This window comes from Pantherophis guttatus, chromosome 4 (genome assembly GCF_059756535.1).
Source record: "Pantherophis guttatus breed Tessera chromosome 4, ASM5975653v1, whole genome shotgun sequence".
Classification (NCBI taxonomy): domain Eukaryota; kingdom Metazoa; phylum Chordata; class Lepidosauria; order Squamata; family Colubridae; genus Pantherophis; species Pantherophis guttatus.
In genome coordinates, this window is record NC_142066.1 from 69,227,801 (window position 1) to 69,253,784 (window position 25,984).

Sequence of the window (25,984 nt, forward strand, 5' to 3'; positions counted from 1 at the left end):
TCCTTAGCTCACTTGCCTCAACCATGTGGCTCCCACAGCCCAGCCCATTTGCCTGACTTCACCCCAGCCTCCCACACAGCCCATCTACCTTCTGAACCTTCCTTCGCCATTCTCCACTCCCACATAGCCCAGCTAATTGCCTGTCTGATGAGCTTTCCTTTGCCTCTTTGCCAATGCAAACAGCCTGTTACAGGGCCTTCGAGGGACTCCCCCGGCCTGTTACAGGCTGAAATGGCAGGTCCCTGGGCCCAATCTGATCTCCTGGGCCCTGTCCAGGTCTTGCTAGGGTTCCCTGGCCTGTTATAGGCTGAAATGGAGGGTCCCTGGGCCCGATCCACCCCCCAGGCCACATCTGGGCCTTCCTAGGGCTCACCTGGCCTCTTACAGGCCGAAATGGACAGTTCCTAGGCCTGATCCGCCCTCCCCATCCCATTTCCCATGGCTTCACTGTACTTACTTTTCAAAGAGCTGCAGAAGAGTCTGAACCATGTGGCAGAGAAGCCAAAGTCTTTTATTCAGAAGCCGATGAAGCTGTAAGAATGTCAGATGTAAGGAAAACAGCTTTCCCCATCTGAATAAAAGACTTCAGCTTCTGTGCCATGAGGGTCTGCAGGCTTAGTTTTTTACTCATTCTGGTCAGGCATAGTTTGGGCCCAGTCTTCTTGCTGCTAACTGGCTAGTTCGAATGAGTAGCTTCAGGGATTGGGGCATGGCAGCCAATCAACAAGGGCCTTACAGTTCAGCCTGAAGAGACAAAGGAAGCAACCTCCCTTTCGATTGGCTGCTGCTGCTGCTGCCTCAATCCCTGAAGCAGGAGACTGCTATGGCCCAGTCCAGGCCTAGGCCTGCTGGCCACATGGCCCCAGCCAATGTCTTTTTGGTGAAAATGTTTTCCTTAGATTTGATATTCTTACAGCTTCACCATCATCTGAATAAAACACTTTGGCTTCTCTGCCAGTGGGTCAGCCTGTTCTGGACCTCTGGAGATCTTCAAAAAAATAAGATCTTAAAAAAGTAAGTAATAAAGTAAATGGCATGATTAATATTTCCATTATTTTCAGTGGGAAGTAAAGGCAATTAAATTAACATGAATGTAACCTATTAAGGTTATGTTTAAAAATATAAAAGAATTATATGTTAAAAATGTCCCTGATTTGCAACTAAATCACTTATGTCCATCCTTTGATTTTTGTAGCAAATTATACATTTTTGTTTTGATAAAAGAAAAGTGAATATTCATTGAGAATCAATCTGTTTCTTCAGAGTAGTTCCTCTCTCACCATCCTCTAAAGCTCTACTCCTTAACTGATTTGTCTATTTAGAACAACATAAAGGAAGCAGAAAAAAAGGTACCCTGCCAGTCATTAGGCAGAGAACTGGTTGTTAAATAATTTGAATCCCACCAGTCAGTGAAAATCTATATAGTATTTCCAGAAATCTTGCCAAGAAAACTGCAGACACTCATGAGAATCAAGACTGGTTTAAAGATGCACAGAGTATCATGAAACCCATCAGTATGTCAGGCGATGTGATAAAGCTCTTGAAGTGACTGCACTGATTCTTCAAGAGAATGTAACATATTTTAATGTTGGCTCAAAAGAATGAGCCCTTCCAATAGCCTCATTTGTCCTTTCTTAGCAGCTTTAGGAAAGACATGTTCACTTTAATGAAACAACACAATTACCTGGCATTGAAGATCAATATAACATGCTACCTTAGTACTTTTCTTAAAGATGGAGAAAAAGAAAGAAAGGCAAAAAAAAAAAAAATTCTTTCCATTAGAATTAAGAGACAGCTATAAGCCCTTCCAGCAAATAACACTTAAGGTATTCCACTAGAACAGGGGTATCAAACTCAAGGCCTGCGGGCCGAATCTGGCTCGTGGGGTGCTTAAATCCAGCCCGTGGGACCAGCGTGAAAACATCAAAAGACTGGCCCATGGTGCCTCTGCTGGCCAAAACAGGCCGCATGCAGTCTTCTTGCAGACGCATTGCAGGGCTTCCATGCGGCCCATTTTTGGCTGGCACAGTGCTGCTGGAGGCCATTCAAGCCAAAAACGGGACAGAGGGGGCCACACACAGCCCCACCGTGTCCCCTTTTGGCTATCAGGGTGCTGCAGGATGTGTCCATCCCATTTCCCTCACCCCCCACTGGCCCATGGAGGAGAACTACAATGCTGATCTGGCCCTCAAAGAAATCCAGTTTGACAGCCCTGCAGTAGGACAAGTTTACATTCAGTCTTAAGCAGGGAAAGTGACTAGGTTTCTTAGCCCAACCTATCCTAAGAGTTATTATTGAAGAAAAAAGGGGCACCCATCTATTGTTTCTTTTACATCTACCGTTTCTCTAAAAATTCATGGTTTTTGAGGAACAGTAGATGTGAAAGAAACAATTACTTTTTATTGGAAAGAATAATTTTCATCTATATGGATTTATCTATTCTGCATAGTATCAGAAAACAAAGACAAATTTGATTTCAAAATATCAATTTGATGGGGGTAGGTATTAAAAGATTCCCCAGGAATCTTACATTTTAAATGTAAGACACTGCTGTCAGGTTTAGAATCTAAAGGATCTAACACACATGAAGAAGAAATGTAGAGGGAAAGAGATGTAATATGTAAAATACACAATATTGTTGACAGAGTTGAATAGTGGGAGATTAGGATAAAAATAATGGAAATACATAGTTGTATTGTGTTCAATAGTTGTTTTGGGGCTTTCTAGAAGCATTTGATTGTCCAATATAAAACAGAACTCTGGCCTAGATAATATAAAGCCTGCCCTCATTATTGTAATTATGGCATGACAATGGTTGGATGATTAGACAGCATCCTTAAAGTCTTTATGAGAAAATAAATCATAATTTATTTAATGGTTGCCTTCCCGCAACCATTAAAGGAGGTGGTTGTAAGGCCCCTCCTCAAGAGGCCTTCCCTGGATCCAGCAGAATTAAAGAATTTTCGTCTAGTCTCCAACCTACCCTTTGTGGGAAAGGTTGTAGAGAAAGTGGTGGCACTTCAGCCCCATCCGGTCATTGGAGGAAATGGATTATCTAGACCCTTTTCAGTCTGGCTTCAGGCCTGGCTACAGCAGAAACAGCTTTGGTCACACTGATGGATGATCTCTGGCGAGCCCAAGATGGGGGTCATTCCTCCATCTTGGTGCTACTTGACTTCTCAGCGGCTTTCGATACCATTGACCATGGTATCCTTCTGGAACGACTAAGGAAGCTGAAAGTGGGAGGTACCGTGTTACAGTGGTTTTCCTCCTATCTCTCTAGTTGATCACAGTCAGTGTTGGTAGGAGGACAGAAGTCGACCCCTAGGCCCCTTGTTTGCGGGGTACCTCAGGGCTCGGTCCTCTCTCCCCTCCTATTTAACATCTACATGAAGCCGCTGGGTGAGATCATCCAATGATACGGGGTGAGGTATCAGCAATATGCTGATGATATCCAGCTGTATATCTCTATCCTGCGTCAATTCAGTGATGCGGTGGATGTGATGGGCCGGTGCCTGGAGGCCGTGAGGGTCTGGATGGGAGTCAACAGGCTCAGACTTAACCCAGACAAGACCAAGTGGCTGTGGGTATTGCCTCCTAAAGATTATGTTGATTGGCCATCCTTGGTTCTGGGGGGGGGGAGAAATTGTCCCCCTCAGAATGGGTTCGCAATTTGGATGTCCTCCTAGACTCACAGCTAAGATTAGAGCAACATCTGACAGCTGTGGCTAGGGGGACCTTTGCCCAGGTTCACCTGGTGCACCAATTGCAACCCTACTTGGATCAGGAGGCTCTCCTCACGGTCACTCATGCCCTTGTCACCTTACGGTTAGATTATTGCAATGCGCTCTACATGGAGCTACCCTTGAAAAGTGTTTGGAGACTACAGTTGGTCCAGAACGCAACCGCGCGAGCTGTCGTGGGTGCACCTAGGTACACCCACATTACACCAATTCTCCGCGAGCTGCACTGGCTCTCTATTAGTCTCTGGTCACAATTCAAGGTGTTGATTATTACCTTTAAAGCCCTACATGGCTCAGGGCCAGGGCATCTTCGAGACCACCTTCTACCGCATAACTTCCAACGACCGGTAAGATCCCACAGAGTTGGTCTCCTCCGGGTCCCATCAGCTAAACAATGCTGGCTAGTGGGCCTGCAGGAGAGGGCCTTCTCTGTGACTGCCCCAGCTATCTGGAACCAGTTACCTCCTGAGGTCCAGACCATCCCCACCCTATTGGCCTTCTGAAAAGCGGTGAAGACCTGGCTTTTCTGGCAGGCCTGGGGCCGTTGATCTCACTCTTGTGATCCGGCGAGATCTGGCCATGAATGGTGTGAATGAGTTTTAATGTTTTTAATTTTTAAATGTTTTTTGTAATGATTTTAAATGCATTGTGAGTCGCCCTGAGTCTTCGGAGAGGGGCAGCATACAAATTGAATTAATAATGAATGAATGAATGAATGAATGAATGAATAATCTGGCCTTGTTTAAGAAATAACACTTTATAGAAGGTCTAATTACCAATATAAAAGTTCTTAGAAATTGTTGTAATCTTTCATGGAGTAAGACTGATTTAAAAAAACCAGGAGATCTAGAAATGTTAATGCTTTACAGACTTAATCCTTCTGCTAAGTGGGAAATACATTCATCAGATTCCAAAATACTGGGGGGGGGGGGAATACACAGCAAAAAAGAGAGAGAAACTCCAAAATAAAGAACTACAAACAACAAAAGAGGGTTTAAAAAGTGTGGAATCTAGGACTGCAAAGCCCCTCCACTGAAGGCTTATCTTTTTAGCTTTATGTTTTATATAAGTAGTTAGTCCTTCCACAACCTATGCTCTGAGACTACAGATGTAACAAGTATTCAGTCCATCTTGTAAAGAAATGCTATGAGGGGCCCCAAGCTGACCCATCCAACATATGATCATGGGACCATAGGGAGGCAGTATGACCAGTATGACACTTGTTGTATGGCTGTTATAACTTCAGACAGTTGTAAAATAACCACTTGTAAGTCAAAGATTAGTTGTACTTTATCAGTTCACTCTATCAATGGGCTTTGCCAGACTTCGACAATGCCCTCTAGTTCATCCAGTAACAGAAAAATTTAGAAGTACATAGAGGTTCCAAGGGACCTTGGAAGTCTGGTCCACTTCCCTGCTCAAGCAGCAGACCCTACACTATTCCAGACAAATAGTTGTCCAGTCTTTTCTTAAATAGCAAAGGCACTTATATACCATCCTATGATGTTTTACAACAGTCTCTGAGTGGTTTACAAATGTCAGCATATTACCTCAACAATCTAGGTCCTCGTTTTATTGACCCCAGAAGAATGAAAGGCTGATTCAACCTTGACCCGGTCAGGATTGAACTCCTGCCTATGGGCAGAGTTTGCATGCAATACTGCATTCTAACCACAGATCTCTAAATATTTCCAGTCAAGGAACATTTAACTTCTGGAGGCAAACTGTTCAATTGATTGATGACTGTGCTGCATAGGTCATGGGTTAAAGTCTCTTTGTGACAACATGCCAGCAGAGACAATAGGTGCAAAGGAAATATGAAACAGCTTTGCAAGAGTGCTTCATTCAATGCACCATTGAAGAAAAACACTCTTTCAGAGATTACACAGACCTATTATTGAGCGTACTTCAGATGTTCCAAGCACTTCAGGTATACTGCATATTTTAATGTATGTTATAGTTTTACCAGTAACACCAAGTATTATTAAGTTCATATGGGGGCACAAGAAAGGTTTATTAGCCAAACAGAGTTGCGAGGCAAGATAATGTTCATTCAAATATATGAGTAGAACAGAAAAGATTAATCTTACATATTGTATAATAAGGTATCTAAAGTCTTAGGTATCAGCCCTTGTATCCTTTTGGTAGAAAGGTAGAAAATTATATTATATTATATAATTCATTCTAAACTCAGACTATACTTTCCCACTCAGCAATACCAAAATATTTCATTTTACAAGTTAAGAAAATGAAATTATTTTTGTAGATAGGCAATATAAATAAAGTGTTTATTGAAATAATCAGATAAGCAAATGAATTGTACGGGTTTGGCAACTGTTTCAATTTAAACATGCAAATCCAGTCTATAGGGGAAAAAGCTGTAATGGAAATAATCAAAAGACAGGGGAATAATAAACCCTAAGAGTGAAATTGGCATTTAGTATTCCTGATCAATCTCCTCAATAAATACTCAATTTGGAATGACATTTAATTTTCAGCATATATTATTATGCACCTCTCCTGCACAAATGAATGCAATAAATAATTTTGTTGGGATTACTTAATGTCAAACACATTAGGCAGGTTTACCATGTGATTGCAGATACAATTACATTTTAAATGTTCAGTCAAACAGTTGTAAGAAATAATGGAATTAGTGTATTGTTTTAGATTTATTTGTCCAATGTTACTTCCATTTTTTTTTTAATGATAATATTCATATTGGGAGTTAGAGTTCATGAAAATTGGCATAGCAATGTGAGAGAATAAATGCTAAACAGATGGATTTTTAGATAGATTTCATTTTATAGACAAGTAATTCCTGAAGCCCTTTTTAATCCCAGATAAAATGAGAACAAAGGTATAATATGTTAATGTAAAAAACTCCATCCATGTTCCATGTCTGAAGCTGTTGCGAGGAGGAGAGTATTCTACTTCTGTTTATGCTTCTTTCCTTAGATACTCAATTTATGCTGATCATCATTATCCTCAGAATTGGAAGGTATCTTGGAGGTTTTCTAATCCAATCCACTGCTTAAGCAGGAGACCTTGTATACTATTTTGGACAAATGGATGTCCAGTCTCTTCTTAAAAGCGTCCAATGATGGAGCATCCAAAACCCCTGAAGGCAAGCTGTTCCACTGGTTGATGGTTCTCACTCTCAGGAAATTTCTCCTTAATTCTAGGTTGCTTCTCTCCTTGGTTAGTTTCCATCCATTGTTTCTTGTTTTGTCTTCTGGTACGTTGGAAAATAAGTTGACTCCCTCTCCTTTGTGGCAACGCCTCAAATATTGGAACACTGCTTTCATATCACCCTTAGTTCTTCTTTTCAGTAGATATGCTATACCCAATTCCTACAACTGTTCTTCATATATTTTAACCTCCAGCCCCCTATTCATCTTTACTGCTCTTCTTTGAACCCTTTCTAGAGCCTCACATATCTTTTTAATCACATGATGACCAAAACTGGACCAAAACAAATATTCCAAGTGTGGCCTTGGAAAGCATTACTAACATAAAGCAGTATAACATACTGCTTTATGTTATACTGCTTTATGTTAGTACTAAAAGCAGTATTAACATCTCACATGATCTTGATTCTATTGATGCAGCCTAAGATTGCACTGGCTTTTTGGGTGGCTGCAGCACACTGCTGGCTCTTATTTAAGTGGCTGCTGGAACTCCCAGATTCAACTCTCAGTTACTGCTATTAAGACATATTTTACCAATCTGTACCTATACATTTGAGTTTTTTCCCCCCTAAGTGTAAAATTTTGCTTTTCTCTACAATGAATTTCATTTTGTTAGATAGGGCCCATTGTTTAAGTCTGTCAAGATCCACCTGGATTTTGAGCCTATCTTCTGGCATGTTGACAGTTCCTGCCAGCTTGGTGTCATCAATGAATTTGATGAGTTCCCCTTCTATTCCCTCATCTAAATCATTGATGAAGGTATTGAAGAGCACTGGGCCTAAAACAGAACCTTGCTTATTTTGCTACATGTAAATGTAGATGTAGTTCCATTAAGGATTACACATTGAGTGTGATTTGTCAGCCAGTTACAAATCCATCTGGTAATGCTGTCTATCCATCTTTTTTCTAGTTTACCAAGTAGTACGTTGTGATCTACTTTGTGAAATGCCTTACTGAAATCCAAGTATACTATGTCCACCGCATTTCTCTGGTCCATTAATTTAGTTACTTTGTGAAAGAATGAAAAAAGATTTGTTTGGCATGATCTATTTTTGACAAACCCATGTTGGCTTTTGGTTATAACTTTGCTTGCTTCTAGGTGTTTGCAGATCTATTGCTTGTTTATTTTTTCCAGGATCCTCTTAGGTATTGATGTCTGGCTGATTTTGGATCTGGATCTGGATCTGTGTTTGCCCCCCTTTTTGGGGGGGGGGGAGATGGGAACATCAGCTCTTTTCCAATCTTCTGGTAGTTCCCAGTGTTCCAAGAACTTTGAAAGATATGGTTCAATAGTTCTGTGATCACATCAGTCAAAAGCATGGCTGTCTTAAGTTTCTGGCCCCCAAATTATAGCAAATATCTTCATTTTTGCTTTCTTAAGGAGGCAATATATTCTTAGAGCTAGTTTGTAGCAAAAGAAGGGACTCAGTGAAAAACTACAGACTAGTAACTATCTGCCAATTTTCAATGAGGAGATTTTAAAAAGTTATGGTGTTTTGTTTACTTAATAAGAGAAGTGTAAGTACTAGCTAAACTTTATAACAGTAATTCGAACACATACAATCTTTTCTCTCACATTTTAAGCCTATGATTAAATTAATATTACATAGCTCCAGTATGAACCATCACTGCCCTCTTTTCCTACCATTATGTTTGATAAAGACTTCTGGAAATGGTGCACTACTATGTTACCTTTGTTATTAAAAATAAGTAATTGATGAAAAAGATCCTGGTATAAATTACTTTTCTGAAGGAAATGTATCAGATCTGGTGGTATAGGCATAATTAGCAATTTAAAGCTAATTGAAGTAATACAACGTTCCCATGAATCTGCTTTTCTTGCTCCATAAAATATTCTGGCATACATTTATTAGATTTTTTTTTAAATTTGATTTATATGCCACCCTTCTCCTGAGACTCAGGGCGGCTTACAGTGCGTTAAGCAATAGCCTTCATACTTTTGTATATTTTATACAAAGTCAACTTATTGCCCCCACAAACTGGGTCCTCAATTTACCTACCTTAGAAAGGATGGAAGGCTGAGTCAACCTTGAGCCTGGCAAGAATTGAACTTACTTTAATTGCAGACAGCTGGTGTTAAATTACAGTGCTTAGTCTGCAAAGCTATCCAGGCTCCTGGATTTCAAATTCATTTATTATTTTCACTTTACAAAACTGTCTTTTACCAAAGTATGCTTCATTTACAGCCAAAGAATATGTTGTGATCCCATAAACTGTCAAAAAAGACTGATAGGGGTCCCCTTAGAGAAAACTGAATTAAAGATAGACTTGTTTAAATTCAACATATCAATTAGACATGGAATTCAGGTCTTACAAAACCTCTATTTTTGTGAATATAATTTTGTGATGCTTGTCACAAAGGTATTATTACTAGCAGAACTTGCCACCTATAGCTCAAACTGCTACATAGACCTGGCAACCCTTAATGTTCAAAAGAATCAAAGTATATAAAATATATTTGTGTACTTAATACAGTCTTTGTGTACTTAATACAGTCTGATAGAAAAATGGAATAGAACATAGTCCTCCATGACTTTTATCAGGAAATGCTGAAAGAAAGAGTTTAGAATGGTATTATTGTGAGTGAACTTCCAAACAATATTTCCTTCCAAATAAGAATTTACATTTTTTAATCTATATAAGGAAATTCTACTTTGTCTATTAAAAGCACAATATTTCTAGTATAAAGCCTCAAAGAGATTATCTTTCAAATCAAATAGTAGAAATATAAAAGAAAGATTAGAAGACATTTTATCTAGATAGAGTTCCATTTTTGTCCCCCCACCCCCAATAATCCACAATCAAAGTGAATCCTGAAACAACTAAAAATAAATACCATATTCAGGATTAATTTGGGGAGCTTGTTTGACTCTGATAAATCACTGTCAAATGAAGTTTCTAAAAGTGATTTAATAACATATAACTTTCCATAGCAATGGCCTTCAATTCTGTAAAATCGCAATTCTATTTTCAAAGTCATAAATGGCAGGGAAAATTGCTAGATTATATTTTGGAAATTGCTTACTTTACTACATGCCCTGAAATAGGAAGTTTTGTAAATATTTTACAAACAACACTGTGTTCCTATTTGTGTTATTAAGCAGAATGCTTCAGACAGGGAAATCAGGAACCAAATTATGCCACTAGGCTGAAGATACCCAAATCTATTTCTCTGTCACATATGAAAGGCAAGAGTATGGTTCCCTAAATACTATTTTTAAATGGTGATGGATATGAGATAAAAGGAGCACTACTGGTGCAGTGGTTAGGATGCCCACAACCTGGGATTCGATCCAGATGTGGCAGCCTTATATCCTTCCAAAGTCAGTAAAATGAGAACCCAGATCATTGTGGGTAATAGACTGATGTTTAAACCACGTAGAGAGTGCTGCAAAGTACTATGGGGCACATATACAGTAAATCTAAGTGTTATTGCTATTACTACATTGTGAGACACAATTGGGATGGTGGTTGATGTTTCAGTTCTTCATCTAGAAACCACAGATATACAATTTGAAGATCCATGTGGATCTGAATTCCTCTCTGATTTTTAGACGGAAGCTATGTTTGGAAATGACAATTATATTGGACTCAGCAATCAACCTTTTCTCTGAAAGAACTAAATAAACTAAAAATACAGTGATTCCATAAATCATTTATGGAACAATGTACCACTACCAGACTGTACTTGTGGATCTTGAGAGTGATTATTATAAGCATAAAAATGGAATCACTTTGGAGAGATATAATAATATTGCCAGAGCTTATTCTAAAGTTAAAAAAAAAATAAAAATTGTACTAATAGGTAATGTGGCTATTTTTTGAAATCCACCAAAAATAGATACAGCATTATATTACTAGCATTACAGCGAGAGAGATGATAGAATTTAACTGGATTTATCATTAGAAAGAAGTGGTCTTAGCTCTAGAATAATACAATGATTCGTCCCACAAAAGTTCTCCATTCATTAAAGGTTGTTCTAATTAAGCATGTATTGTGAATGTATAGAGGTCCACCTGGGAAAATAGAGAAAACATCTGCTAATGTGAGCCAGAATTCTACCAAAGCTTAACATCAACTCAGTGTCAATCAAATTGGAAAGAACTATTTGCTGGACTTTTTTTTACTTGTGTTAACAATTTTTCAATATATCTTACCTAAAGCCTGAAACCATCATCCAATTGTTGTTAATAAAAAGCCAAGATGTTTGTCATTTTATTCTTAATTTAATTTTATTGATTTTTCAGCACAGTCTAAGGCTTTTATTTAAAAAATAATAACACTAGGACACAAGGATAATATGGTTATATCACATCCAAGAAGAATGAACAGAATAATAAAATAAAAGTAGAGGCTTGGGGGGGAAAAGTACCATCTACCAAATAACATTAGCAATCCACATGTCTCATTTCCAAAGGACAAAGTTGCCATTCAAAGCTACCAAAGCTGTAGTTCTGTTTCTTTGGAGTAAGCATGAAAAAAATGTAACTTGTCCCCAGGCAACCTATGCAATATCCTTTATAATATTTGCCAATAGTGAGGATAAGTGAGACAAAATATTATCTTTTCTGCACTTCGATTCGCCTTCATTATAGTTCTTTCACCATTGTGATATGGTAGTTATATTTACTCCCGGGCTAAAGATGAACTTTTTATTATTATTTTTTTTCTTCAATCTTTTGCTCTTAGCAAAATCTCCAATTAATCTGGGAATAAGGTAAAGGTACTACAAAGATACATGTACTACAGAGAGAATCCTTGTAAGCAAGAGTGCTAAGTTTAAAATTATACCCCTATCTCAAAAGATGGAGGTTTTCCTGTTCTGAAGTGCTTAGCTCCTTAATTTAAAAAGGAAAGTATTGTTGGGAATTGTCACTGGTGCACCCAGTGTTGTGAATATCTTGGCCATCCCCTTTTTCCCAATTGACAAACTGCTATTCTTGCTATCTCTTTCTCACAAATATACACTGCTATTCTTACAGATTATTGATGCTAGATCAAAGTGACATAAACTCAGAATTCCATCACACTGTTCATTTAGCAAGGAACTTGAGCCACTCTGCATCAAGAAACTTTATCAAGTACACTAACTTATTCCAATGTTCCTAAAGTTATATTTTTTGAATAGGAATCTATTCAACGATTCATTTTCTCTGAATTCAAAGATATGCCTGGCAAAAAAGGAACACTGGAAATTCTGACATAGCTACATCCTTCAGAAGGCCCTGTTCCAACCAATTGCAGTGCAAAGAGAAAACATGCCAGCAATTTGGGGAGTGGCGTCAAGCTGGCCATGCCCACCCAGATGGCAACGGCCGCCTGACCACCCGAGGTCGACCACAGCCCTGATGTGGCCCTCAGTGAAATTGAGTTTGACACCCATGCCATACAGCATCATACCATGCAATCATACTGAAAAGTGATTACTATGTGATATCAAGAAGATAGTAATGAGGGCACAGATTTCAAATACAGTGGCACATAATTATTTGTAGCGCAATACTACAGGAAATTTCATCTATGTTCCCTATGTATACATCTATTTCAATTGCTAACATGTAAATGTAATTCATGTAAATGTGACTCACTTATGTAACATAAGAAAAATGGCTTACTATTGCTGCACCTACCTTTTATAGCTCTGGGTCAACAAGTTGGACTCAACTTAGTTAGTACATATTGTGCTAGTCATATATTGAAATAACACATGAGTAAGGGCAGAAGCTGGCAATAGGGAAATTAGTGCTACGTAGGCCAGACAGAATTGTTGGCTGATTGTAACCAACTGTCAGCCAACAAGGCAGGGAAAAGGATCTGTTGACAGGAGCAAAATAAGATTTAAGTCCTGGGGCTGTGACCTGCCTTGATTTCTAGGTTCTAGATCAATTGATAATATTTGTTGTCATGCAATCAGCAATTATTTAAGTTCTATCAAGTCTGTAAAGCTTTTGCTATCATCTAGCTCAGGGGTAGGCAAACTTGGCTCTTTTACACCTTGTGGATTTCAACTCCCAGAATTCCTGAGTCAGCCAAGCTGTCTTAGGAATTCTGGGAGTTGAAGTCCACAGGGTATAAAAGAGCCAAGTTTGCCTACCCCTGATCTAGCTAGTTACTGCACGGTTGAGATCCTAAAAAACAAAAAATTAGCTCTCTGTGGCTGATGTGAGAGTGAGAACATGAGGGAAACAAAACCAAGCCCATCCTAGTAATATCCTTGAATGGTGTCATCTGCTTCTAGATTCTAAATCAATGAACAATGAAGCAAAAGGTAAATCATGATTTACTAATAGAGCTCATAAAAATATATATGAAAACATGTCCATGACTATGAGGAATTCATTTAGTGATTCTTAGTAAGGATCATATAAAACTTATAAATGTTTGCATATTGTGAAAAAAGTGGATAGAATAAAATGTCTCTTTTTCTTGTAATATTAGGTCATGAGTTCATTAAATAAAGATGAATGGTGTGAGATCTAGGCAGTGGTGAAATCCAAATTTTTTTACTACCAGTTCTGTAAGCATTGCTTGGTGGGCATGGTGTGGTTTGGTGGGCATCTGCATATTTTTTCAAGATCATGCAATAATAGGGAAACAAAAGAATCTTCTTTAGTGTGTTATAGAAAGATTTATACGATCTGAAGAGAAACCAGAGTAACCAGAAACCAGATCTAAATAATATGCTTGGATCAGGGTGAAATCCAAATTTTTTTATTATCGTTTCTGTGGGCGTGGCCTGGTGGGCGTAGTGTGGCTTGGTGGGCATGGCAGGGGAAAGATACTGCAAAATCTCCATTCCCTCCCCACTCCAGGGAAGGATACTGCAAAATCCCCATTCCCTCCCCACTCCTGGGGGAAGAATATTGCAAAATCTCTATTCCCACCCCACTCTGGGGCCAGCCAGAGGTGGTATTTGCCAGTTCTCTGAACTACTCAAAATTTCCACTACCAGTTCTTCAGAACCTGTCAGAACCTGCTGAATTTCACCCCTGGATCGAGGACAATAAAGTACTTCCTCATAGAACACAGTTAAACAATGGGATTTTAAATAGCTTTAAAAATAGGAGTAAATTAAACAAAGTTCAGGATTGTAGTTGTACCTCCAAATCAGTTTTGAATCTTGATAACTACATGGCTGAGTGAGAGTAATTGGCCCAAAATCAATCCAGTGGTTTTGTGCCTAAGGAAGAACTGGAATTCAGACTTTCCTATTTTCTAGCCTGGTGCCTTTAATCTCTACACTGATCCTCTCAGGATCAGGATCAGATTATTAAAAGCTATAATTCTTGACATTATCAGCATACATTTGAAAAGTAAAGGTTTAAATTCCTCTCCCCCTTCCCTCTCCCCCCCTCGTGCTTCAGAGTTGTAAAAGCATAATATGTCTAGAACACATTCAATTCAGTCTTTATTATGGTCACAGACCAGTACAAAAAATTAAACATTAAAATAAAACAGAACAGAACAGAACCAAACAGAACAAGGCATAGTAATATATTACAATTGATGGTAAAAATCAATGGGTGACAGCCTAATTTTACACACAGTATACCAAAACTTACCTACGTCCAGATAAATTGAATTGTACTGATCCAACAATAATAGTTTTACATTAAAATGATGAGAGTTTCTAGGATATTTAATCAGGTAAGGTGTTATGAGTCCGTGAATCCCTACAAAAGAATCTCTACAACAGGACATGAGCTGTAGTTTCAAAGGCTACTTGTCCACAGCGGCATAGTTCATGTGGAACTTTTTATATTACTTCTCCAGAACTGCTATGGGCAAAGTGTTATAACATGTTAAAGTTAATGTCTTCTGAACAGTAGTTATAATGTGTTATAATGCAGATCCATGCACCAGTTTTGATCTTTAACAGCCCTGCCTCCCTTCAATAAAGCTTTTAGTAATTTAGACTGGATCTTTTCAAGAGGGGCAAAAGAGGAAAGATGGTCACCTAAGAGTAGTTGTACATGTGCCTTTGCTGAAAACAACTTCACTACTGCTGGTATATACTGTGCTCCTCTAGTGACATAGCAACATTGGATTGCAGCCACTGTTTTTTAGCATTTTCTATAACATAGTTTTGGTGTGCATTGCATTTTGTGGAATTATGGAAAATCATACCCTAATATTTGCAAACTTGTTCAATATTCTGGCCATTTATCATCCAAGCATATTATTTAGGTCTGGTTCCTGGTTATTCTGGTTTCTCTTCAGATTGTATAAATCTTTCTACAACACGCTAAATAAGACTCTTTTGTTTCCCTATAATTGTATGATCTTGAAAAAATATTCAGATGCTCTCAGATGTGGCCTCCAGTCTTACATTTCATAAGAATAATTCTGAGCTTTCTTTTGCTCATTAACCTGTTTAAGAAATTGAAACTGGGGATTATACCTGAAATATATAATAAAAAATTGAGATATTTGAATGTATTAACAGCGGCTAGGATTGTGTTTGCTAAAAATTTTAAAAATGAGAAAATACCAACGCAGGATGAAGTTATTAAGAAAATAATGGAATGTGCTGAAATGAGCAAATTGACATTTGAAAGTAGAGAACAAGAAGATAAACAATACTAAAAAAGATTTAAAAATATGGAAATGAAATATGGTAGAGACTTTCACAATACAAGAATTGTAGAACTATGTGAAATATAACACATAGATGTATTATTATTGGATAGATTCAGGAGGATGAAATGAATGTTATAATAAAAATTAACTCAAATCTTAAAATATTTTGAATGATAATGAGGATAACAATATATAGATATATATTAGGTCGATGTTATGAGAAGCTAGGTAAACTGTAAATTGTAAGCAATGAATTTGGTGAATGATGCACAAAACACTTGTAACCAACTGACAATGTTTGCAATTGAAGATGGTTTTATGTATGTTTGTTTAAAAATAAAAAAATATTTTAAAAAAAAAGAAATTGAAACTGAAGTTCTCCACAGCTTTACTAGACAGCTTTTTAATCTGATTGAGAATCTTCATACTGCATTCTTTTCTTAAATGCTATGGTTCTATTCTGGTAAATTTAAATTCAGATTGCTAATGAGATTAGAGTCAGCCAAATGACCTGTATATAAAATAGTAATTTTTCAACAAAAATAAACAAAATTGTAAGTAAAATCATAGTGCATAGGAGTATTGTGAACAGGTGTTGCTTTGTAAAAACTTAATCCATCCATATTTGTATAATATTATACGCATCATACCACTCTCCATTCCATTTGCAAATAATTTCTTCTTTTTTAATATATTTGTTTTATCATAAAAGGTAAAATACAAAATAAGCATATCAACATTACACTAATCTTCAAATCCTTCTGTTAGCCATCCGTTATATATTGTATTTTTCAGAGTATAAGACGCACCAAAGTATAAGATGCAGCTTAGTTTTGGGGGAGGAAAATGGGGGGGGGTAATCTGCCTACCAGGTATTCATCTGGCTAGCGCCCTTAATCTGGTCAGCTTCAGCACATTAGTTTGTTGGTTTTGAGCGTGTGCACGTGCTTTTTATCCCCTGCTTGGGGATAAAAAACAGCTTCTAAAGCACAGCTGAGAGGGAGCAGCAATGAGAAAAGCAGGCAAAGCACGGAGATCGTTCACTCGCTAGTGCCTCATTAGGACTGAAAAAAAGCTTCTAAAGCACAGCTGAGTGTTGGAGGGAGCAGACAAAGCACGGAGATCGCTTCACTTCGCTAGTGCCTCGTTAGGGCTGAAAAAAAGCTACATTCAGAGTATATTTAGAAAAAGCTATATTCAGAGTATAAGATGCACCCAAATTTTCTTTGGGGGGGGGTGTCTTATACAGTACTTGACCATACAAAGACCAAAACAGTTTCCAGTCTCTTATAAAGCCATCTAGTTCACTATGACTGATCAAAGCAGTTAATTTCAAAATCTCTGTTAATTCAATCAATTTCAAAATCTATTGTTCAACTGTCGGCATCCCTTTTTATTTGACAAGTACAATTCTTGCAGTCGTCACTATGTGAAGGAATAACACCCCAAATTGTTTTTCAATTGGCTTGTCCACAATACCTAAAAGAAAAGCTTCACATTTCATTAATATATGTATTTTAATATTTTCTGCATTGTCATTGTTGTCTATCTAGTATGTTTTCACATATTTGCAAGACCACCACATGGTAAAATGAACCTGAATTTTGACTACATTTCCAGCACTTATTAGAAGTCACTTTATACATTTTCGCTAGTCTATCTGGGTTCAAATACCAATGATTCATCACTTTATAAAAAAATTCTTTCAAGCTATAATTTATTATAAATTTTAGTTCATTAGTCCATACATTCTCCCATTTATCTAGCATTATGCTATACCCATTTTTTGCCCATTTTACCATACATTCTTTAACATATTCATCTTCCAGATTTACCTTGAATAACATTTTATATACTTTAGCAATCGTGGTCATTTCCAACACATAAATTAACATCTAGTTCAGGTTCCTGTGAAAACAAAACTTTTTTTAATCATTTAAATCTTTCAAACATTCTATAATAATGTTATAGAGCCTTGGTGGCGCAGCAGACTAAAGCACTGTTAAGTAACACCAGCTGCCTACAATTACTGCAAGTTCAAATCTCACCAGGCTCAAGGTTGACTCAGCCTTCCATCCTTTCAAGGTAGGTAAAATGAGGACCCGGTTTGTGGGGGCAATAAGCCAACTGTATAAAAAAGAACACTGCTTAGGGCCGGGCCGAAAGCCCTACTAAGTAGGTATATACAAAAGTATGAAGGCTATTGCTTAACGGATTGTAAGCTGCCCTGAGTCTCCGGAAAAGGGCGGCATATAAATCGAACCAATAAATTTAAAAAAATAAAAATAAATAATTAAACCAATCACAAGCATATCTTTCACTTATTAACTAATCTCTTGTCTTTATCCTAAACCATTCTTTTTAAAATATCAATGTCCAATATGTCATCAATTTGCATTCTGATATCATCTCTATTCTATGTAGTGCTTCATTAGGTCATAGCCAAAGCCATAGCCACCATTATCTTTTAGTTGTCTTTTAGATAAGTAACCTCACTGGTCTTCATGTGTATAATCCTGTAAAAACTTTTTTTAAGTCTTTCAGCTAAAATAGATATAAAGAGTTTGTAATCATTGTTAAAGAAAGAAATTAGTCTGCAATTCTTCACAGAAGTTAAATCCAATTTATCTTTGGATATTAAAGAAATGTAGGCATCCTTCCAAGAATCCAGCACAAGATTTCCCTATAGGATAGAATTAATTAAGACCTTCAATGGAAGAAGTAGTTGATCTTCAAAAATTTTGTAAAATTTTGCCTGTTTTAGCTCTTTTAATTGTTTCTATTATTTCAAAGGTTGTTATTAGACTGTTCAAATTTGCTTGTAGTTTTTTAATAGTTTAGGAAGATATTTGGTTGATAAGTAATCCTCCATACTGTACAAAGAGATTTCTTGTTCCTTATATAGATTGGTATAGTAATTTCAAAAAAGTCTTTGAATGATTTTATTATCCATGTAAGTCTTATTCCCCTCTTGAAGTTTAGTTATCATCTTTTTTTCCTGTCTGATTACGTTTGATTGATGTTTGGAGGTATTAAAAAATGGATTAACAAAAGACTGCCTTTTTTTTCAGAGAGATACAAATCTTTCTCTAGAATTGATATGATTTGAATTATAAAAAATCTACTTCACAAAACAACCAAATTTACTATTCTTCCAAAAACCTTTTCTGATCATAATCCGGTGTCTTTACACTTTAAATTTGATCTTCATTCTTTTAAATGGAGATTAAATGAGTCTGTTTTGTAGAGATCACAGATTGTGAAAGAATCTAAACAGGTACTCTAAGATTACTATAACAATAATTTAAATAAAGGAATCAATTTGACAACAGTTTGGGATGCTTGTAAAGCTGTGATGCATGGACATTTTATACAATATACTAATCAAGACAAAGATGAATGAAAAAATTCAAAATATGTTACAAGAAATTAAATTGAAGGAGAACTCCAGAATTCAACAGAAGATTCTAACATACTTAATCAACTAAAATTATTACAACAACAAATTTATTTGTTGACTATTTCATATATTGAAAAGAAACAAATATATGAAACAATACTTTTTTTTAACATGCAAATAAACCAGGGTAACAGTTGGCATATAAACTAAGAAAACAGACATTTGCAAATAATTTCTAATAACTTTGCATCCAACCCAAGATTTGCCCATTTCGCCTTCACTGTTTTAGCTACATCTGAAACTGGCATACCATTCCACCAGTTGCTGAGCTCGGAGAATACCAGACCATCAGTGCTCTCACTCTCTCTTCTTCGCTTCTGGAAATCACTGAGTGTACTCTGACATGACTGAATTATTAGTTAGTCAATCAGTTAGTTAGATAGTTAATTAATTTACTTTATTACCAAAGGATCCAGGATGATTTACATCATCGTCATTGTCATCATCATCACAAAATCCATATCACTGTTTTAAACCCACAATGAAAAGTGAATATAAAGCCCCAAATAAAACCGGACAGATGTTCTAAGTCAATCAAGTGAAACCAAAATGAAATAAAATACCTTTCATTTCTTTATAGGATTATATAAATGGGGCTGTACATTGTTCTTGGGAAAGAGTATCTCATTGCATTGGGTCACGAGATACTCTTTCCCAAGAAGGATGTACAGCCTCCATTTAATGTAATTCTATAAAGAAGTGAAAGGTATTTAGAGAGGGTTTGTCACATCCAACAAAGAAAAGGCAATTTTCAACAATTTGATAATTTCAACAATTTTCATTCATTCTCAGTGAATGGACTAGATGGGCAGATTCCATGCTGACAAGATATTACATTGCACAGATTAACTATGAAGAAGTAAAAAGGTATTCAATTCATCGGAGTGTCATTTTAAGAAGTCCTATGAAATAGATTACCGCCTCAAAAAAAAAAAAACACACAGTAAACTATATTTATTTTTTCCCTCCATTTAGCCTGATCAAAACATAAATTTAAGAGATGTAAAGATAAGAGGTATGGCAGGCAATCTGTCCATTGAGAAAGTAAATTGTCATGAATATCTGAGGCAAGAGAGAGAAACAAATCCTGTTTTCAAATGGGAGAGAGAAAACAGAATTTCTTAAGACTGTACAGCATGTTATATGGCAGCAGCATTGACACCAGTGCTCTTAAAATTGCATTCTTCCAGCCCAAGGATATAATTTCTGATGATAATGTAGCAATTGTTTATAAATGAAGGATCCAGTGTGGAATTACTGCTGCCAAGACACATGTACAACAGCAAATCTAGGAAGCTTTGTGGGAGTAGTGGCATTTTTTTAGATTGAAGAGGTAGTTTGGTGAAACATTTTAAGAACTTATGTCATCTCCAAATATGCTGGTCTTTGATGAGTATCTGACTGGATAACTGACATAATATTTTAGAGAAATATCCCAGAATAAATATTGGGAAATTGAAAGTTTGGAAAACAGCACCAGTGAACTGCTTTTCTAGTATTGCTGAGAAAAGAATCCGGGCATATCAAAGGAATGATCATGAATTAAGTTTGACAAGAGGGAGAAAGTTGTGTTTTTGCAGCTTTAATGCTGTAAGTGGGTCTCTGTACTACAGCAAAACCAGGGTAAAATGTGTGATAAAGTTAAGGATCTCTTTTTTCTATAGGTATGACTTTTTCAAATGAACAATGCATGCTCTTAACCAAACTGAACCTGTTTAAGGTTGTTATTTTGAATTTTTTTTTAGCTGCCCAAATAATGTTTTAATTAGCTACTCTGAAGCAAAAGCAGTTAAGTCATTTCAAGGCTCAAGAAGGAATATAAATGGGTATGGGATATTTTTAATAAATATCTGCTTTACAAAAAGTTCTGCTTCTTCTGAATATATGGTTCAAGGAATAGAGATTTATCTAATTAGATAACTGATGTAATTGTTTATGATAAAAGTTTGAAAGAATTAGTGAATAGTGCAAAATGATATGAGAATCTGAATGAGGGACAGAGCATTATTTGATAGGGTCAGGAATAGATCTTGGGGAAACAAAGACATGGAAGAGAAAGAAATCAGCATTAAATTAAAATCACTGCAAGAAAATGAGACTAGATTTATCTGCTAACAGAATAAAAGAAAAATATACCTAAAAAAGAATTTCATGGAAGTTGCTCAGAACAGAGTAAAAGGAATATGTTACAAATGCCACATTGATGTAAAGAGTTACGTCAATGGGAAATACAAAAATAAAAGATATTTGATAAGAGAATGACATGAAAGAGACTGTGGATGAGAAGAGAGCTAGTTTGGTGTAGTGGTTAAGGCATCAGGCTAAACATAGGGATACTGTGGTTCTAGTCCATCTTAGGCACAGCCAACTGAATATCCTTGAGCCACTCATTCTGTCGCAGCACTGAGAAGGAGGAAAAGACCAACCAGTTCCCAAAAACCTTGCCAAGAAAAGTGGAATGATTTATCCAGGGAGTCATCAGAAATAAGCACTGATTCAAAGGTACACAAACACATGAATTAAAAAAATCTATATGAGAGAATAATTATTACAAAAAAGGGAGGATATCATTCTACATATTATATGTATACAAATAGAATAGATTGCAAATAATATAGTCAAACATAGGACAGAATGGTTAACATTAATAGAAGCTAAGAATTGTTTTTCAAAACTAGTTTGGAAAATAGATAAAAAGATGTAAATAAAGAGCTTCCAGCAAAATGAAGGGAATTAAGAATAAAAGTAATGGAATTATTTGGGATGAAACTAAAGTGAAGGAATGTCAGAAAAATGTGCATCAGAACAAGAGTGGAAATGTAATGACTACTGTACATATCAGTATCTAAAGGGGGGGAAATAAATAAATAAATAATAATAATAATAATAATCTTTATTGTCACTCATATGTACAATGAGATTTGTGGAGCTCCCTCAGTGCACCCTCCCAGCACAATACAACTCACAGTGGAAACAGAAAATCCCTAACCCAATAAATCATATTAACAAATACCCAGTCCTATTACACCAGTGTGAACATGTTATATGTTATGCCAGCCCTGCAAGTCCATCGTACTACATAGTTATGATGTTATGTAGTTAACATCATAGTTATGATCGTAGTTAACATCATAGTTATGATGTTATATAAATTAACTCATAAATCTGTAACTATTGTAAAAATGATGTGATTGAATCTGTAGAACGGAATAGAATGGAATATAATTTTTATTGGCCAAGTATGATTGGACACACAAGGAATTTGTTTTGGTGCATATGCTCTCAGTGTACATAAAAGAAAAGATAAGTTAGTCAAGAATCATAAGGTACAACACTTAATGATAGTCATAGGGTACAAATAAGTTATCAAGTCATATTAGGAAACAGTCAATATAAATTGTAAGGATACAAGCAACAAAGTTACAGTCATACAGTCATTATTGGAAGGAGATGGGTGATAGGAACAATGAGAAGATTAATACACTGTATTATTGTAGTGTAGTGTAATGTAGTGTAATGTAGTGTAGTGTAGTGTAGTGTAATAAACTGTATTAATTAATACACTATACACAGTGTAACCGGAAGAATATTTTAAAAATAGATGTTGTTTGCTTATGAATTGGAGATAAATGAAATTGGCTATACATAAATTGTGCTTCTGGTCACTTTGTTATATGGAAATGTGAGTAGGCTCTGTCAAGAGAAACTATCAGGTACAAAAGACTAGGTCAAGATATGAATGTGCTAAAGGTTATTTATTACTAAAAAGTCTATGCACAGAAATCTTTACAAAAAATGGTGAGGACTTGCTTAGAGTTAGATAAGGATCAACAGAATTCAAGAATTCTGTCTGTCTGTGGCTATGTAGGGATTCTAGGCTGAACCCTCTTTTAACTCCATCCCCAGGTTCTGTCACTCCTTCTTCTACAGAAACATGGGGTAAGTTGAATACGGTGGGAATAGAGTCCATATGAAGTACTATATATGAGGTGCACCACAGCATTATGATAAGCAAATGATATCCTTTAGTGTGAAAGACATGACTAGGCTGAGGGCAACTGGAAAATTAGAAACTGGATAATTTAAAAGGGATAAGCCAGGAAGGAAGAACCAGGAAACAAAGGCCATTAGTATGATAAGCTAAAGTTGTATGTTTGACAGGCAAACATAATAGTTTTTATAATAATTTTATGTTAGCCTATATGAGCAGGGTGATTGTGACAGATCATACAACTTCTGTCTGCTGCCCATTAGCTCTACTACAGAACAGAGAACATTACAGTTTTAGTGTATGGTATCTCTCTTCAAAGTATGTGCAGGTTATAAAAATAAAGTTCACATAGTTGACATACAGCTCAGTGTGTTGTTTTATTATTGTATTTTAAATTCTATTTATTATAAAAGCTGTGCTTATTAAGAACCCAATTACACAGCAGTCCAAATCTATATCTGAGTAATACTTTTATTATTACAAATCAAAGTGGTACCAAACTGTCAGCTTTTAAGTTTTTCTGAACTCTTCCTCAAGAAAAAGAATAAGGAAGAAAAGTGGGGGAAAGGATGGTCTGACGTTCATATTAAGTCCAAGTTCAAGTTACATTTTCCATTTAGGAAATGGAAATACAAAGGTCATGGCTTAGAAGCCATATCTGAAAAATTATGTCATTATATAATTATTTATAAAAATGAACATTCCTCCAGGAATTATAATGTATTGATCTGCTAAGAACAATAATGCTTATTGCAAAGTCTTTCCTCAGCATGAAATTTCAGCCATATTGGACTTAATTCTCACTAACAGAGATGAAATGATAGAAGGTGTTGAAGCTACAGGAACCGTGATCATGCAATATTGGAATTCAACGTTATGCAAGCACAAGCAATAGAACAAAGTCAAACTAGAGTCTTGGCCTTTTAGAGAGCTAATTTCAATAAACTTAGAGAGAGCTTGGGAAGGATTCCATGGATGAGAATCCCCAAGGGGAAAACAACTTAAGAAGCTTGGGAAATTTTGAAAAGTGAGATTATAAAAGCCCAGTGCAGCACAATACCAATGAAGAAGAAAAATAACAGCTCTCAAAAGAAACCAGCATAGCTGCATAAAAATTATCCACCAAATTGAAAAATAAAAAGTACAAGTATAAAAAGTGGAAAGATGGGCACATAACTAAGGCAGAATAGCCTGTTTCCCTGAAAATAAGACCCAATCGGAAAATAAGGCCCAGCATGATTTTTCAGGATGCTCATAAGCCCTACCCCCAAAATAAGCCCCAGTTAAGATCATCAGCAGACAGAGGCATTTACTACTATATATCCCCCAAAATAAGACCTAACTGGAAAATAAGCCAAATGCATCTTTTGGAGCAAAAAGTAATATAAGATCCACTCTTATTTTGGGAGAAACATGGTATCATCAAATAGCATGAGCCTGAAAAGATGAAGTGAAGAAAGCTCACAATGAACAAAAGCTTGCAACGAAAGTAAAAAAAATAACAAAAAAAGCTTCTTCCAACATGTTAAAAACAAGAAAAGTCAAAGAAACAATTGGTCCATTGCTGGAAGAAAGTGGCAAGAAGGGGACAAGCAACAGGAAGAAAGCAGAACTACTTAACTCATTTTTTGCAACTGTCTTTACACAAAGGGAAAAAACAGTCAAACCTATCAAAAACAGCACCACAAGAACAGATTAGGTACACAAGTTAAAACAGAGAAGAAAATGGTAAGAGAGCACCTGTCTACCCTAGATGAGTTCAAATCACCAGGACCAGATGGATTACACCCTAAGATTCTGAAGGAGCTGGCATATAAGATCTCAGAACCACTGAACTATATCTTTCAAAGATCCTGGAGCACCGGGGAAATGCCAGAGGACTGGAAAATAGCTGATAGTTCCCATATTCAAAAAGGGAGGGGGAAATAGATCCAGGAAACTACAGACCTATCAGCCTGATCTTAATACCATGGAAGATTCTGGAAAAGATAATCAAGCAACAAATCACCAAACACCTAGAAGCAAACAAAGTAATAACCAAAAGCCAACGTGGATTTGTCAAAAACAAATCATGCCAGTCTAATCTTATTGCATTCTTTGACAAAGTGACAAAATTAGTGGGCTAAAGGAATACTGTCGATATAATTTATTTGGACTTCAGTAAGGCATTTGATAAAGTAGACCATAACTTATTATTAGATAAAATAGAAAAATGTGGGTTAGACAGCATCACCACCAGATGGATTCGTAACTGACTGACCAACCACACTCAACATGTAGTTTTCAATGGAACTGCACCTACATGAAAGGAAGTATGCAATGGGCACCCCAAAGTTCTCTTTTAGGCCCAGTACTTTTCAACATCTTCATCAATGATTTGGATGAGGAGATAGATGGGGAACCCATCAAATTTGCAGACACCAAGCTAGCAGGAATAGCCAACACTCCGGAAGAAGGCTTAAGGTACAAAAGGATCTTGACAGACTTGAACATTGGCGCTCTCTAACAAATGAAATTCAATGATGAAAAAAGTAAGGTTCTACATTTAGGCAAGAAAAACAAAATGCACAGGTACAGTATATGTGGTACCTCACTCAATAATAGTAACTGTGAGAGGGATCTTGGAGTCCTAGTGGATAACCATTTAAATATGAGCCAGCAGTGTGCTGCAGCTGCCAAAAAAGCCAACACAGTCTAGGCTGCATAAACAGAGGGATAGAATCAAGATCATGTGAAATGTTAATACCACTTTATAATGTCTTGGTAAGGCCACACTTGGAATACTGTATCCAGTTTTGGTCGCCATGATGTAAAAAAGACTCTAAAAAGAGTACAGAGAAGAGCAACAAAGATGATTAGGGGACTGGAGGCCAAAACACATGAAGAACGGCTGCAGGAACTGGGTATGTCTATGTTACAGATGAAAATACCTAACCTGATATCTGTAAATATGTGTGCTTGTTTATATGTCATTGTGTGATGTCATTGTGTCACTTA

The 25,984-nt window shown here is 36.5% G+C and overlaps 2 long non-coding RNA genes across 3 annotated transcripts in view; one reads left to right on the forward strand and one right to left on the reverse strand.

Annotated features, from left to right (window-relative positions):
• Nucleotides 1-25,984, reverse strand: part of LOC117664961 (uncharacterized) — a 64,941-nt gene that overhangs the window by 24,067 nt on the left and 14,890 nt on the right. Inside the window, exon 1 of one of the 2 annotated variants that reach the window (XR_004591213.2) lies at nucleotides 458-610. The exons of the other annotated variant lie outside the window; for it this stretch is intronic. This is a non-coding gene — a long non-coding RNA (uncharacterized LOC117664961). Of the gene's footprint in view, nucleotides 1-457; nucleotides 611-25,984 lie in introns of those variants that run through there. 2 annotated transcript variants of the gene reach the window in all.
• LOC148114153 (uncharacterized) lies at nucleotides 907-10,748 on the forward strand. Its single transcript, XR_015734337.1, has 2 exons — nucleotides 907-1,014; nucleotides 6,702-10,748. It is a non-coding gene; the product is annotated as an uncharacterized LOC148114153 (long non-coding RNA).